At 31.4% G+C, this 14078-nt stretch overlaps 1 protein-coding gene across 1 annotated transcript in view; it reads right to left on the bottom strand.

Moving 5' to 3' along the window:
* Positions 1 to 13426, bottom strand: part of LOC102810394 (solute carrier family 15 member 2-like) — a 43067-nt gene extending 29641 nt beyond the window's left edge. Inside the window, exon 1 of the mRNA XM_085495510.1 lies at positions 13311 to 13426. The gene's annotated coding sequence lies outside the window, so the exon portion shown is untranslated. The remainder of the gene's footprint in view (positions 1 to 13310) is intronic.
* Positions 13427 to 14078: the final 652 nt, after the last annotated feature.

Below are 14078 nucleotides of genomic sequence, written 5' to 3'. Positions count from 1 at the left end.
TATAGTATATGTATATGATTTCTTATGTAAAAGTAAAACAGTCTTATTTACTATCAATTATCAATTAAAAAAATAACTTATTTTAGTGTCTTTTTTACAACTGAAATTGTCAGCAGTCGGCCATCTTTGATCAGATGACAAAATTATTGCATGTGTATGTAGGAAATATATGTTTATAATATTATTTGTTAAGAACAAAATGGCCATAAGTCGGCCATTTTGAGTCAAATTTTCAAATCAAAGAGGTGTGCATCAACTAAGCATAATGGTTAATCCTTCCACCACATTTGAAGTAAATCAGCCAACACATGCCCCTGATCTGGTTTTGGACATTTTTTTAACGACTAAATGTCAGCAGTTGGCCATCTTTGATCCATTGACAAAATTATATCATACAAGCATTTTACGCCATGATGTACTGTCTATGTATAAAGCTTGAAGTGAATTGCTCAAAGCATGTAAGAAATACATGTCAAAAAATAAAAATAAAATCTGTCAAAAACAAAATGGCCACCAGTTGGCTATTATGAGTTGAATATACATTTCAAAGCGGCATGCATTAACTACCCATGATGATTGAGCCATCCACTGAGTTTCAAGTAAATCGGCCAACACATGCCTGAGATCTGGTTCTGGAAATTTAAAAATACCTGAATTTATTTTATTTTTACAACGAAAATGACCACCAGATGGCCATATTAGATGAATTAAATCACTGCATGTGCACATGTAACAGATAAGGTATTAATTATATAAGTATGAGTAAGGTTCAAAGAGAATTGGGTGTCAAAAATCTGTCCAGAAACACACACGCACAGACGAATAGAGACTAACATGTCATTTTTAAAATGAAATAAACAAATAAAGATGTTAAAGATGTGCTTCTTGTAGAGCAAATATGGTAAACAAGAAGAATCACAAGTGTCTGTAGAGGGCGCTGTCCAGGCACCACAGCTGGGAAAAATCACAGACGCACAATTGATACATAATGTGCCAGGGGATATTGAAAGCAAGTCAGGAGAAAATACTCATATAGTCACATGTACAATTGTGTACATATTATTTGTCCAGTAAATTAGTTATTGTGGAGTACAATTTTCTTTTATTAAAGTCAAACAAAATAATTTGTTTAACCAAATCTGCTAGTGTCTGTATTATCTTGGTGGATATCAAGACTAGAATAGTTCATTTTGGAAGATGGGGTGGTGGTACCAAGTGTTGCATCATAAGTAGGGGGTACCAAATCTAAGTAATATCCCTAAGCTCTTTAATTACTGTACCATCTAAAATATGCAAATAATCATACAAGTTGTATTATTTACCCATTTCTGTTTTATTTATTCATCAATTTATTGATCTATTAGATGTCCATCTCAATAGAACAACATAAGAGACAAATATTTGTGTGGTTTAATTATTTATAACGACTGATAACAAAAATCATATGTGATGTAACTATACATGTACTGTTAATAAAACTAATACAGCATTTATATACACATCATTAACAATTCCAAGGTGACGTTTAGACGCAAACACCTGATGCTTGAAACATGTGATTGAATGTTGTTGAAAAGATTTTATGCGTCAGCCGAGAATTCCCATTAAAGGTGTTCACAGCTTGATTGTAGGTGTTGAGTTAATGATGCGAGAAGTCAATCTGCATTGGTTGTAGAAATTGAATATTGGTACGCGCAGTCTAACCAATTTACATCATTGACAGGGGACCCCTGTATCTATTGTATCTATATCTAGTCTGAGCCAAATGAATTTTTTAAATCTCAATTTATTTGTAGGTCAAAAATACAATTTCCACTGAGATTCAGACAGAATGGTAATTTTCAAAATTGAGACATTGTTACGGTAACAGTGTTAGATGCAGCTACTGAATGGTATTGTTACTGTAACATGTCATATGTAATTACCGAATGGTATCGTTACTGTAACATGTTATATGTAATTACTAAATGGCATCGTTACTGTAACATGTTATATGTAATTACTGAACGGTATCAATACTGTAGCAGTGTAAGATGTAGTTACTGAATGGTATTGTTACTGTAACATGTTATGTGTAAATACTGAATGGTATCATTACTGTATTAGTGTTAGATGTAATTACTGAATGGTATCATTGCTGTAACATGTTATATGTAATTACTGAATGGTATCGTTACTGTAACATGTTATATGTAATTACTGAATGGTATCATTACTGTATTAGTGTTAGATGTAATTACTGAATGGTATCGTTACTGTAACATGTTATATGTAATTACCAAATGGTATCATTACTGTAACAGTGTTAGATGCAATTACTGAATGGTATCATTACTGTAACAATGTTGGATGCAATTACTGAATGGTATTGTTATTGTAACAGTGTTAGATGCAATTACTGAATGGTATCGTTACTGTAACAGTGTTAGATGCAATTACTGAATGGTATCGTTACTGTAACAGTGTTAGATGCAATTACTGAATGGTATCGTTGCTGTAACAGTATTATATGTAATTAGTTAATTACTGAATGGTATCATTACTGTAACATGTTAGTTGTAGTTACTGAATTGTATCGTTACTGTAGCAGTGTTACATGTAGTTATTGAATGGTATCGTTACTGTAGCAGTGTTAGATGTAGTTATTGAATGGTATCGTTACTGTAGCAGTGTTATTAGATGCAACTACTGAATGGTATAATTACTGTAGCAGTGTTACATGTAGTTATTGAATGGTATCGTTACTGTATCAGTGTTAGATGCAATTACTGAATGGTATCATTACTGTAGCAGTGTTACATGTAGTTACTGAATGGTATCATTACTGTAGCAGTGTTAGATGCAATTACTGAATGGTATAATTACTGTAACAGTGTTATATGTAATTACTGAATGGTATCATTACTGTAACATGTTAGTTGTAGTTACTGAATTGTATCGTTACTGTAGCAGTGTTACATGTAGTTATTGAATGGTATCGTTACTGTAGCAGTGTTAGATGTAGTTATTGAATGGTATCGTTACTGTAGCAGTGTTAGATGCAATTACTGAATAGTATCGTTACTGTAGCAGTGTTACATGTAGTTACTGAATGGTATCTTTACTGTAGCAGTGTTAGATGCAATTACTGAATGGTATAATTACTGTAGCAGTGTTACATGTAGTTACTGAATGGTATCGTTACTGTAACATGTTAGTTGTAGTTACTGAATTGTATCGTTACTGTAGCAGTGTTACATGTAGTTACTGAATGGTATCATTACTGTAGCATGTTAGTTGTAGTTACTGAATTGTATCGTTACTGTAGCAGTGTTACATGTAGTTACTGAATGGTATCTTTACTGTAGCAGTGTTAGATGCAATTACTGAATGGTATAATTACTGTAGCAGTGTTACATATAGTTACTGAATGGGATCGTTACTGTACATGTAGTTACTGAATGGTATCATTACTGTAACATGTTAGTTATAGTTACTGAATTGTATCGTTACCGTAGCAGTGTTACATGTAGTTATTGAGTGGTATCGTTACTGTAGCAGTGTTAGATGCAATTACTGAATGGTATAATTACTGTAGCAGTGTTACATGTAGTTACTGAATGGTATTGTTACTGTAGCAGTGTTAGATGCAATTACTGAATGGTGTCATTACTGTAACAGTGTTAGATGCAATTACTGAATGGTATAATTACTGTAGCAGTGTTACATATAGTTACTGAATGGTATCGTTACTGTAGCAGTGTTAGATGCAATTACTGAATGGTATCATTACTGTAGCAGTGTTATATGCAATTACTGAATGGTGTCATTACTGTAACAGTGTTAGATGCAATTACTGAATGGTATAATTACTGTAGCAGTGTTACATGTAGTTACTGAATGGTATCGTTACTGTAGCAGTGTTAGATGCAATTACTGAATGGTATCATTACTGTATCAGTGTTAGATGCAATTACTGAATGGTGTCATTACTGTAACAGTGTTAGATGCAATTACTGAATGGTATCGTTACTGTAACAGTGTTATATGCAATTACTGAATGATATCATTACTGTAACAGTGTTAGATGTAGTTACTGAATGGTGTCATTACAGTAACAGTGTTAGATGTAGTTACTGAATGGTGTCATTACTGTGACAGTGTTAAATGTAGTTACTGAATGGTATCATTACTGTAACAGTGTTAGATGTAGTTACTGAATGGTATCATTACTGCAACAGTGTTAGATGTAGTTACTGAATGGTATCATTACTGTAGCAGTGTTATATGCAATTACTGAATGGTATCATTACTGTAACTTGTTAGATGCAATCACTGAATGGTATCGTTACTGTAACAGTGTTGGATGTAATTACTGAATGGCATCATTACTGTAACAGTGTTAGATGTAATCACTGAATGGTATCGTTACTGTAACAGTGTTAGATCTAGTTACTGAATGGTATTGTTACTGTAACAGTGTTTGGATGTAATTACTGAATGGCATTGTTACTGTAACAGTGTTAGATGTAATCACTGAATGGTATTATTACTGTAACAGTGTTAGATCTAGTTACTGAATGGTATCGTTACTGTAACAGTGTTAGATGCAATTACTGAATGGTATCATTACTGTATCAGTGTTAGATGCAATTACTGAATGGTGTCATTACTGTAACAGTGTTAGATGCAATTACTGAATGGTATCGTTACTGTAACAGTGTTATATGCAATTACTGAATGATATCATTACTGTAACAGTGTTAGATGTAGTTACTGAATGGTGTCATTACTGTAACAGTGTTAGATGTAGTTACTGAATGGTGTCATTACTGTGACAGTGTTATATGTAGTTACTGAATGGTATCATTACTGTAACAGTGTTAGATGTAGTTACTGAATGGTATCATTACTGCAACAGTGTTAGATGTAGTTACTGAATGGTATCATTACTGTAACAGTGTTATATGCAATTACTGAATGGTATCATTACTGTAACATGTTAGATGCAATCACTGAATGGTATCGTTACTGTAACAGTGTTGGATGTAATTACTGAATGGCATCATTACTGTAACAGTGTTAGATGTAATCACTGAATGGTATCGTTACTGTAACAGTGTTAGATCTAGTTACTGAATGGTATTGTTACTGTAACAGTGTTGGATGTAATTACTGAATGGCATTGTTACTGTAACAGTGTTAGATGTAATCACTGAATGGTATTATTACTGTAACAGTGTTAGATCTAGTTACTGAATGGTATCGTTACTGTAACAGTGTTGGATGCAATTACTGAATGACATCGTTACTGTAACATGTTAGATAAATTCACTGAATGGTATTTTATTTTTTATTTATTTAACACTTTATTTAAAGAGGGTAGGCCAATATACAATAAAGTAATTTTCATTGGGCCCTCTGTAGGGACAAAAATCACAGTATACACACTATAGGCTTGAGCCATTTACAACAAATTTTTCACTAAGATAAATTTTGTAAGTTTTCTTAAAAATGCCTAAAGAGGCTGAATTTCTGATATGGAATGGCAAGTTATTCCACAGGGTTACCCCTCTATACTGAATTGTCCTCTGACCCATGGATGTTTTCCATTTAGTAATGCGTAAATTATTTTTAAGAGAGGAACGTGTACTATACTTGTGGGTTTGGGAGATAGGAATGAACATTTCACTTATATATAAAGGTGCCAAGCCATTGGTTGCCATATACATTACGATACCTAGAAAATATGAAATTCTGTAATCGATTGGCAAGATACTATGTTTTTTGAACAGTTCAAACAATGATTGGCTAAAGTTGTCAGAGGAAATCACACGAACTGCCCTTTTCTGAAGCTTATACACCCAACATAAATTTGATTGACTTGTATTTCTCCATACTATACAGCAATAGTCCAATAACGACTGAATAAAAAAATACTATGTTCTTCTGACTGAAATAGGTAAGTAGCTGCGAACTCTCATAAGAACACCAATTCTTTGGCTAATATCAACATGATGATCCCATGATAGAGTTTTATCTAAAACCACCCCGAGCGACTTTTCGAAACTGACTGTTTTAATTATTTCACCATTGAAGTTAACCAGAAAATCTTCACCAATATTATTTAGCCTTTGACAAGATCCAACAAGCATAGATTTTGATTTAGATGTGTTGATTAATTGACATGTAATTGCAATTAACCCAACGCAAAATTGGCCAAACACCATTATTAATGGACTTTGTGACTACATTGATACTTGGTCCAGACGATAACAGAGTTTGATCGTCCGCATACATATCAATGGAACTGTTTTCAAGAAATAATGGTAGGTCATTAATAAATAGAAGAAATAATAATGGTCCTAAAATCGAACCCTGTGGTACGCCATGTCGAATATTGACGACATCTGACTTTACCCATCAAATACACAACTTCCTTTCTGTCAGTTAAATAAGAATTAAACCAAACAAGGGAGATTGGAGAAATGCCATAAATTGAGAGCTTATTTAATAATATCGTTACTGTAACAGTGTTAGAGGTAGTTACTGAATGGTATTGTTACTGTAACTTGTTATATGTAATTACTGAATGGTATCAAATCACCTACTTAGCTCATTAGAGTGACCATACACCCACACAGCTTGTCGATCTGAAACTTTTTGGTTCGAGTCCAGGGACCTGGGTGTTGCTGATCCAAAAAATGTCCCTTTTCTAAATAGTGAAGGCATTATACAATACAGCATAATTTAATCATTCAATCCCCAGCTTGTTTGTATTTTACAAAATTAAAGTAGTTAAAATGTTTTTAGAAATCTGTATTGTGAGTTTTTGTTTTGTCAATTGTATGGAGTGAGTCATAATAGCAATCAGTGACAAACAACTAGTGCTGTATGTACACAAATGTGCACACATTTTCGTATTCATTATTTAAACTTTAATATTAATTTATTAGTAAATGGATTAATATATTATGCAAGAGCATCAGTAAAATGGTAAAAGTTACAGATCATTCACCATACGCAGACTATTAAATTCATGAATAAATTAATTTATTTCAAGACATGCCTACAGCTAGAAAACTCATTTTTCCAACAAGACTTACAAATTACAGAATTACAAACTGACTATATGTCACCAGATGAGGTCAAATCTTGAAAATAATTCATCTTTACAGGAGTTCACCACTTTTAATTTATGAAACATTTTTATTAGGGCACCTTCATTAATAAATAACCTTCTCCTCTAATATATATTTTTGCATATTTTGCATCCACAATTCATTAAAGTATATTTATACACTAGCAGCAATAAACCCATGTTTTAACTTATAAATATATTTATAAAAATGTATAAACCCAACTGTTTATTAGAAATCAGCAGCTGAAATCTACCTCGACTCCACGAAGTGCTCACGCAAACATTAGAACAGCCAATGTCTCTGTACACGCTCATATCTTGTGTGATTGTCGTATGATTTTGTACTAATATTTAGCTTCATAAATAACTTATAACATACATGGCTTTGTTGAATTCAGTGTATCTGTTTCTAAAAACTTCAAAGATTCAAATTTTTCATAATACATGTATGTAATACTACTTCTAGGCTATATTATTAAAACATTTGCAAATATTGTTTTCCCCGGGAAACAGAGGAATTCGTAGACTTGCTCACAAAAAAATCCCTGAAAATATTAAACATTGGATATCTTAAAATGAGCAGAATAAACAACTTTTATCCTCTTTTGTGCCTTCAGTGACACAGACTAGGTTTCTAACCAGTGATGTACCGGTAATTTGTGTAAAAATTTATGACAATACTGAAAATCCAAAAAAAAAGGGGGGGCTGCTATTTTTTCTATACCTTAAACTGTGTTAAATGAGGAGACAATAATGTAGGAAATATAATATGTTAGCAGAAATGTTGAGTACATGTGATCATTAAATCTTACTATTCATAGTCATGTGACTAGAATAGCAAAAGAAGTCAATTTAAATGTCAATGACTAAGGAAATCAAACAGTCAAGCATCGGATCAGTAGCAACAGAGAATTAAATTGAAAAGAACAGGAAAACGGAAACAGGATATTCTGAACATAGAGATAAATAAACGACAAAGAATAAAGCGGTGAAGCAGATTATTGCAATACGGTTTAAATATTTATTTATCAATAAATCAATACAAAAAAAATCAAATTTCAAGTGAGGTTGTCTTTGTTTTGCCAACAAATGTCACAATATCAAATATATTGACTTTTATAATGATACATTGCATGATCTGGATTTTTATTTTGGCTCAAAGTAGTGTTTGATTGAGTTAATTTATTTTCAAAGACATCCCCGTCCAAGTTTTTAGTGACAGTCAACATGATGCAAAATAATTATTCACATTCATGTGACAGACATGTTACAAACTGGAGTCAGTTTATTTGTGCAAGAAATAGAATATTTGCATTAATCAGCCATCTTGAATCAGATTCTGAAACAGATGCATGTGAAAATGTGTCCGGCCATGTCAGCAATATGGCTCCAAAAAACAGCATTCGTTAAAAACAAAAATGGCCATCAGTCAGGGATTTTGAAAAAAAGCTAGGGAAATAAAGATCCATTAAGTGCAATCATTATGGCACACTAAGTTTTAATGAAATATGTAAAAGCATGATAATGATCCAGCTCTGGAATGGTAGAAATGCTTGATTTTGATGTATTTTTAGCACTAAAATGGCCGCCATATGGTTACCTCAAATTGGATCATGAAACGTATGTAAGTGCATATGTATGATATGATGTGTAACGTGTGTGTGTGAAGTTTGAATGAAATCAACCCAGACATGTCTGAGATACAGGTGCAGATCAACAGACTTACGAATTCACAAAAGTGACATTATAAGTCTAAAACTAAAAATTGATGCAGGGCTGTACGTTTTCTTTTTTTTTTTATAATTGTCATGCAAAGTTCTTTATAACTGTTCTGTGTGATGACAAGAAACTTGGCCTTAGATGACACAAATATGTTTTTTTTTAATTTTAATTTTTTAGATTTCATTTTATCATCATTTAAAAAATATACAAAATATTAATAAAACATTTTCTTTGGCAACAAGTTTTTTTCTCTTTTTTTTGAATTAATGAATACAAATTTTTTCAACAATAGTTGAACAATATATAGAAATTTACAGAAATTTATTATAGATATTTATGTTAATAATAAATTATCCATTGTGCTTTAATGTGGAAAAAAATTGTTAATATTATGTTTTTCTCTGGAATAGAATTTCATTACACAATTTTGTGATTATATTTTCTTCAGTCACAAAAAAATCTCTCACTAAATTAAAACATACTTTGATGAGGATTATATTGGCAATAGTATTGTTATGGACATGATTTATATTGTTATAGGTTTGAATATTATGAACATTAGATTTGCATAGGTGTTTTCTTCAGAACTGTAAAAAGATGTTTAACAATGCAGTCGCCATCCAATTTGTTGTCCTTTGAGATAGAATCAGAGCTGAGTCAGCAATGATCATCATGCTTTGATCAAACAATGTTTCAATGACGATAATGTATTGAATGTCAAATTCACTCAATAACATTTTTTGTCATGATTCATTTTTTGTTTTCTGTTTCACACAATGTCAAGTATTATTCAGAACATAATGTTATTTATAGTTTGTGGAAATGGAGACGAAGGCAGCATCTGTTGCTTTGTGACTGAATGAGTTTTCAATTTATATTCTAAGTGAATGTAACAGTACATAGTGTTAACTAAATAAATCTTACATGACCTAGGCCAAACTGGAATTCACTTCACATTTTCATAATAAGAAAATAATTGGCTCAATTATCGCATAAATCAAACAAACAAAAATGTTGTAATTATAAAACACAATGCAATCATTAAATTTTATAAAAAGTCTTGACAATTTATTTGAAAATAATGATGTCAAAAATGTGTTCATGTCAAGCAGGTCATTAGTAAGGCTATCATAGTGCATCATGGGAAATGATGAAATGAAATAAACAATTTAAATTGGCTTATTTTTTCATCTGCAAATGTTTTTATATTTTTTTTGATGCAGATTACTTTTTTTTTTAACTTTCTATTACAGCAATGTTTTTTGCTAATTTCATGCCAATAAAGCCTCCACCCCCGCTAGCAAAAATAGTGTACACCTAATGATGGCAAACTTTGAATTAAGCAAGCATGCAGTCTAAATTGTTTTTTTTCACAGGGACAAACATAATTACACATAAATTGTTTTTATAATTGCCATACGTTGAAATATTACACATACTTGCAATTATTTTTTGTCAATGTGTTGATATAATAGGCATTGAGGTTAAATCAATATGAAATTTCAACATGTCTGAACAGAAGGTGTTGTCATGGGTTACAATAAAATAAACAGATTGCTGTCACATAACTTTTTTCACAAAAGAAGCTGCAAAAAAATTCCATATGTTCTGTATTTACCTACCAATACAGACAGCTAATATGCAATGGTGGTTTCATTATTTCATTCACCAAATACTGTTATATTTGTTGCTAAGATAACATTTTTATTTTACAATTTATCATACAAACAAAATTATTAAAAAAATGTATCCGTATTGCCATTTTAAGTAACAAAATGTTTGTTTTTTTCATGAATTGTCAATGAGGTGAAGTCGGTGCAGTAGGCGTTTAGTCATCATGACAAAAATCGTTCGATCACAGTCGTGTATATATAAACAACCTCATTTAGATAAGTATCTCTATCCAAAGCTGATCTTATTGGCCTTTTACCTAATTCCCTAGCAACAGAAGTGAAATTTTTATGCCAACCACTTAGATTTTGTGAGAATCATCAAAAATTGCGTTATATTTTTAGCAGCCAACAGAATTTTCAGTGGAGGGATAGAATCAAGTAACAGTTACTGACTTTTCTGAAATCTTGTCCTCATAAAAACACTCAAAATGGCACAATATCGAATATTTCTACTGGCGAAAATTGAGGAGAAATAAAATCATAAAAATTAACTCATCAGGAAATCACAAATTTCTCATTTCTATGGGAACAATAATTATATACCCCTCTTTTCATGGAAACTGAAAGATCAGAATATATTTATTCTTGATGTTATCTTAATCACAGTGACATTATGCGAGACAAATTATGAGTAACCGACTGGGCTCTTACATCGTAGCTGAACGTTGCTTTGCCTTTGATAAAATTCATCTATTGTGGTACCTACAATAATAATATGATACTAGTATATTTTTGCAAAATAATCTGCACAATTCTGATACCTGATGGTTTTAAAGGCCACATATATATCAGTTTTAAAGCCAGCTAAACCTTAGGTTGACTGTACTGTATTTTTACAATATGCTATTCAGTTATAAGGTATCTTTGTTAGATGATAGTTTTATATTTCTTTCAGTCTATTATACAGCTGTATCAAGCATTAATAAAAGTCACAGAGACTTCTTGTCAAATGAACAGTCAAAATTTCCACAAAAGCAAAATTTTTAAAAAGTCAAGTTTCCCAAAAATTATTATGTGCCTATTTGAAAAATGTGATTACCAGACAAAAATAAAACCGTACGATCAGAGTTAAGATGATATTTATTCTGTTGTTCATCCTTGATATAAAATCAAGCGACAAAATAAATTACATGTATTATTATTAAACCTGGCTTATATTATTTTTTAATAGCAAATGTTCATCAGTGACTGAGATGTTAAAGTTAAAAAAATGTATTCCAAATATTTCCATAAAGCTACAATCTGTAATGAGATAGTTCAGCTGTCAAACCCTGGGAAACAACAATTTATCATTTACCGGTACTTAAATTACAGTTAAAATAGCAGTGTTGTAAAACTGAATTTTTTTTGGCACAGTATTGCATTATTCCATTCGTCCTTGAAATTATCATTATTGGTATTATCATTAGCAATAATATGAGACATGTTTTTGTAGTTTTGTATGAAATTATTGTTATAAGGAACTGATCATCCAATAAATTAATTTATATAGTCAGGTTTCCATGCTTTTTACACTATGTTTTTTATATATTGCTGTTAACAAAACTGACATAAAAACATATAATCATAGAACTACTTTTCACATAAAAAATAGCTTAAAAACCATGAAAAAAGTGCCACATAATAATAGTTGCTATGTGGAAAAGACCTGACTGTATCATTCAGTGACATACGTTTTCAACCGAGTAAAACACTCAAAGTTTATGGCATACATCCAAACCTATAATTAAGTAGCACATTTCAAAACAAAATATTGTGAGAAAATTTTCTCCATATTTCATAATTCAAAATACTGTAAAAGACTTTATTTTACCTGGAATTAATTTTCACTGAAAAAAACTTTTTGGGTGTTTTGCGTGCATTTTTGACAAGTTCAATGTAAAATATGAGAAAAAAGATATATTCGCTGGATTTTATTTTTACTGAATCATTCTTTCAGCAAATAAACTCCAAGCAAAAAATAAAGTATTTTACAGTACCTGCAAAAAACCTCACGTCATTTAAAACCTGTAGATTTTAGAAAATCTCTCTCCAGAATATTGTTTTAAAATCATTTATAACACCCTCTCATGTTGGCACCTCAAACTTCCCGGTAATATATTCCACTTTCCATGAAGATAATATTTAATATTTACAGTAAGTACATGGTATTGTACACCCATTTTAATTGGTAACTATTACCACAGGCATGCCATTTACAATGTGTTGTTCATTTGTGCAGTTTTTCAAACACATCAATTATTATATTCTCTATTGACTGACAGCTTATATGGGTCTCCCAGGGGATGATATACTGTTAAAGTATAGCTTTGGGAAATACCATTTATGGATGACAAGTATGTTGCTGGCTATCTTGAGACCTTGTAAACTACACTCTATATTTACACCTGGTGCAATGTTATGTGTAGGCACGAGTTCTTAAAATTCAAAAACTCAGAGCACATTTTACACATTAAATCAAATTTGCCTGATTTATGATTGATCAACAGTGTATCTATAATCTCGGCTTGAGTAAGGTTATTGATATTTATCATATTCAAGATAAGTTAATTGCACATATGCAGAATAAATGTTCCATTCACGCCAAATTAAATTACAAATTGTAATATTTGGATTAATAACCTGATTTTTTAGTATGATTATTATCACCATGCAGATAACATGTTATTTTTCATGGTATAGCAGACATCAACATTTCACTTTCGATAACGGTCATCAAAGAGTATTAAACACAGTGAACATGATATTCAGGTCTTATAACATCTATATTTATAAATTAAAGTGACGATACTTACTATAAGCCGCTGGAGAGTCGTTACACAGCGGCAATATGCTACGCTAGATCCTTAATGATAGTGTGTAGTGAAAGGCTGAATGGAAAGGAAAAGTGCAAACAGTGTATGATAATAAGGGGTTATACCATTCTATCAATGAGGGGGGTGGTATGATTAAATATGTTGAGCATATTTGAAGCTGTATTGTAACAGATGGTAATAAACAGGGAGCAAGCTAAAAAGTGGAAACTGGGATGGCAGAAGATCAAATGTAAATGTTATATTTGACTGAAATTAGACAATTTAAATTATTCCCAAATGTAAAATATTCAAATGTTACTTTTTTGACCATAAACACAACACTGTAATTTTAAGTGCATTTGCAACTAACAGAACAAATAGAGTACATATGTATTTAGAAAAAACAAGATTCTGAAATGCATGTTCATTGTTCTTTTGACTTTATATATTATTGTCCTAACCTTGCCTGTTAGGTAGGTTAAGGATGCGCTAATAGAATTACTTCGCATCTGACGATAATTCAGGAATTGGAAATTAGGTTTCAATAGCGAGATTATTTCATGATTTCAAACTTTTGCAGTCTCATAAGTATCAGTATGCTATCGTATCAGTAAATTACCAGGCAATAATATCACAAAACAAGCATACCTTGAACAAAAGAAATCCAATTTAATACAATGGTATTCTTCAATGCAAAAAATTATGAACAACATGAATTTTTCACGAGAACAACAGAATGATTTGTTAACAAAACATATACAGCAAATT

The sequence above is a fragment of the Saccoglossus kowalevskii genome, chromosome 22 (genome assembly GCF_978046115.1).
Source record: "Saccoglossus kowalevskii chromosome 22, keSacKowa6.1, whole genome shotgun sequence".
Classification (NCBI taxonomy): Eukaryota; Metazoa; Hemichordata; class Enteropneusta; family Harrimaniidae; genus Saccoglossus; species Saccoglossus kowalevskii.
This window is presented reverse-complemented; position numbering and strand designations above follow the sequence as displayed.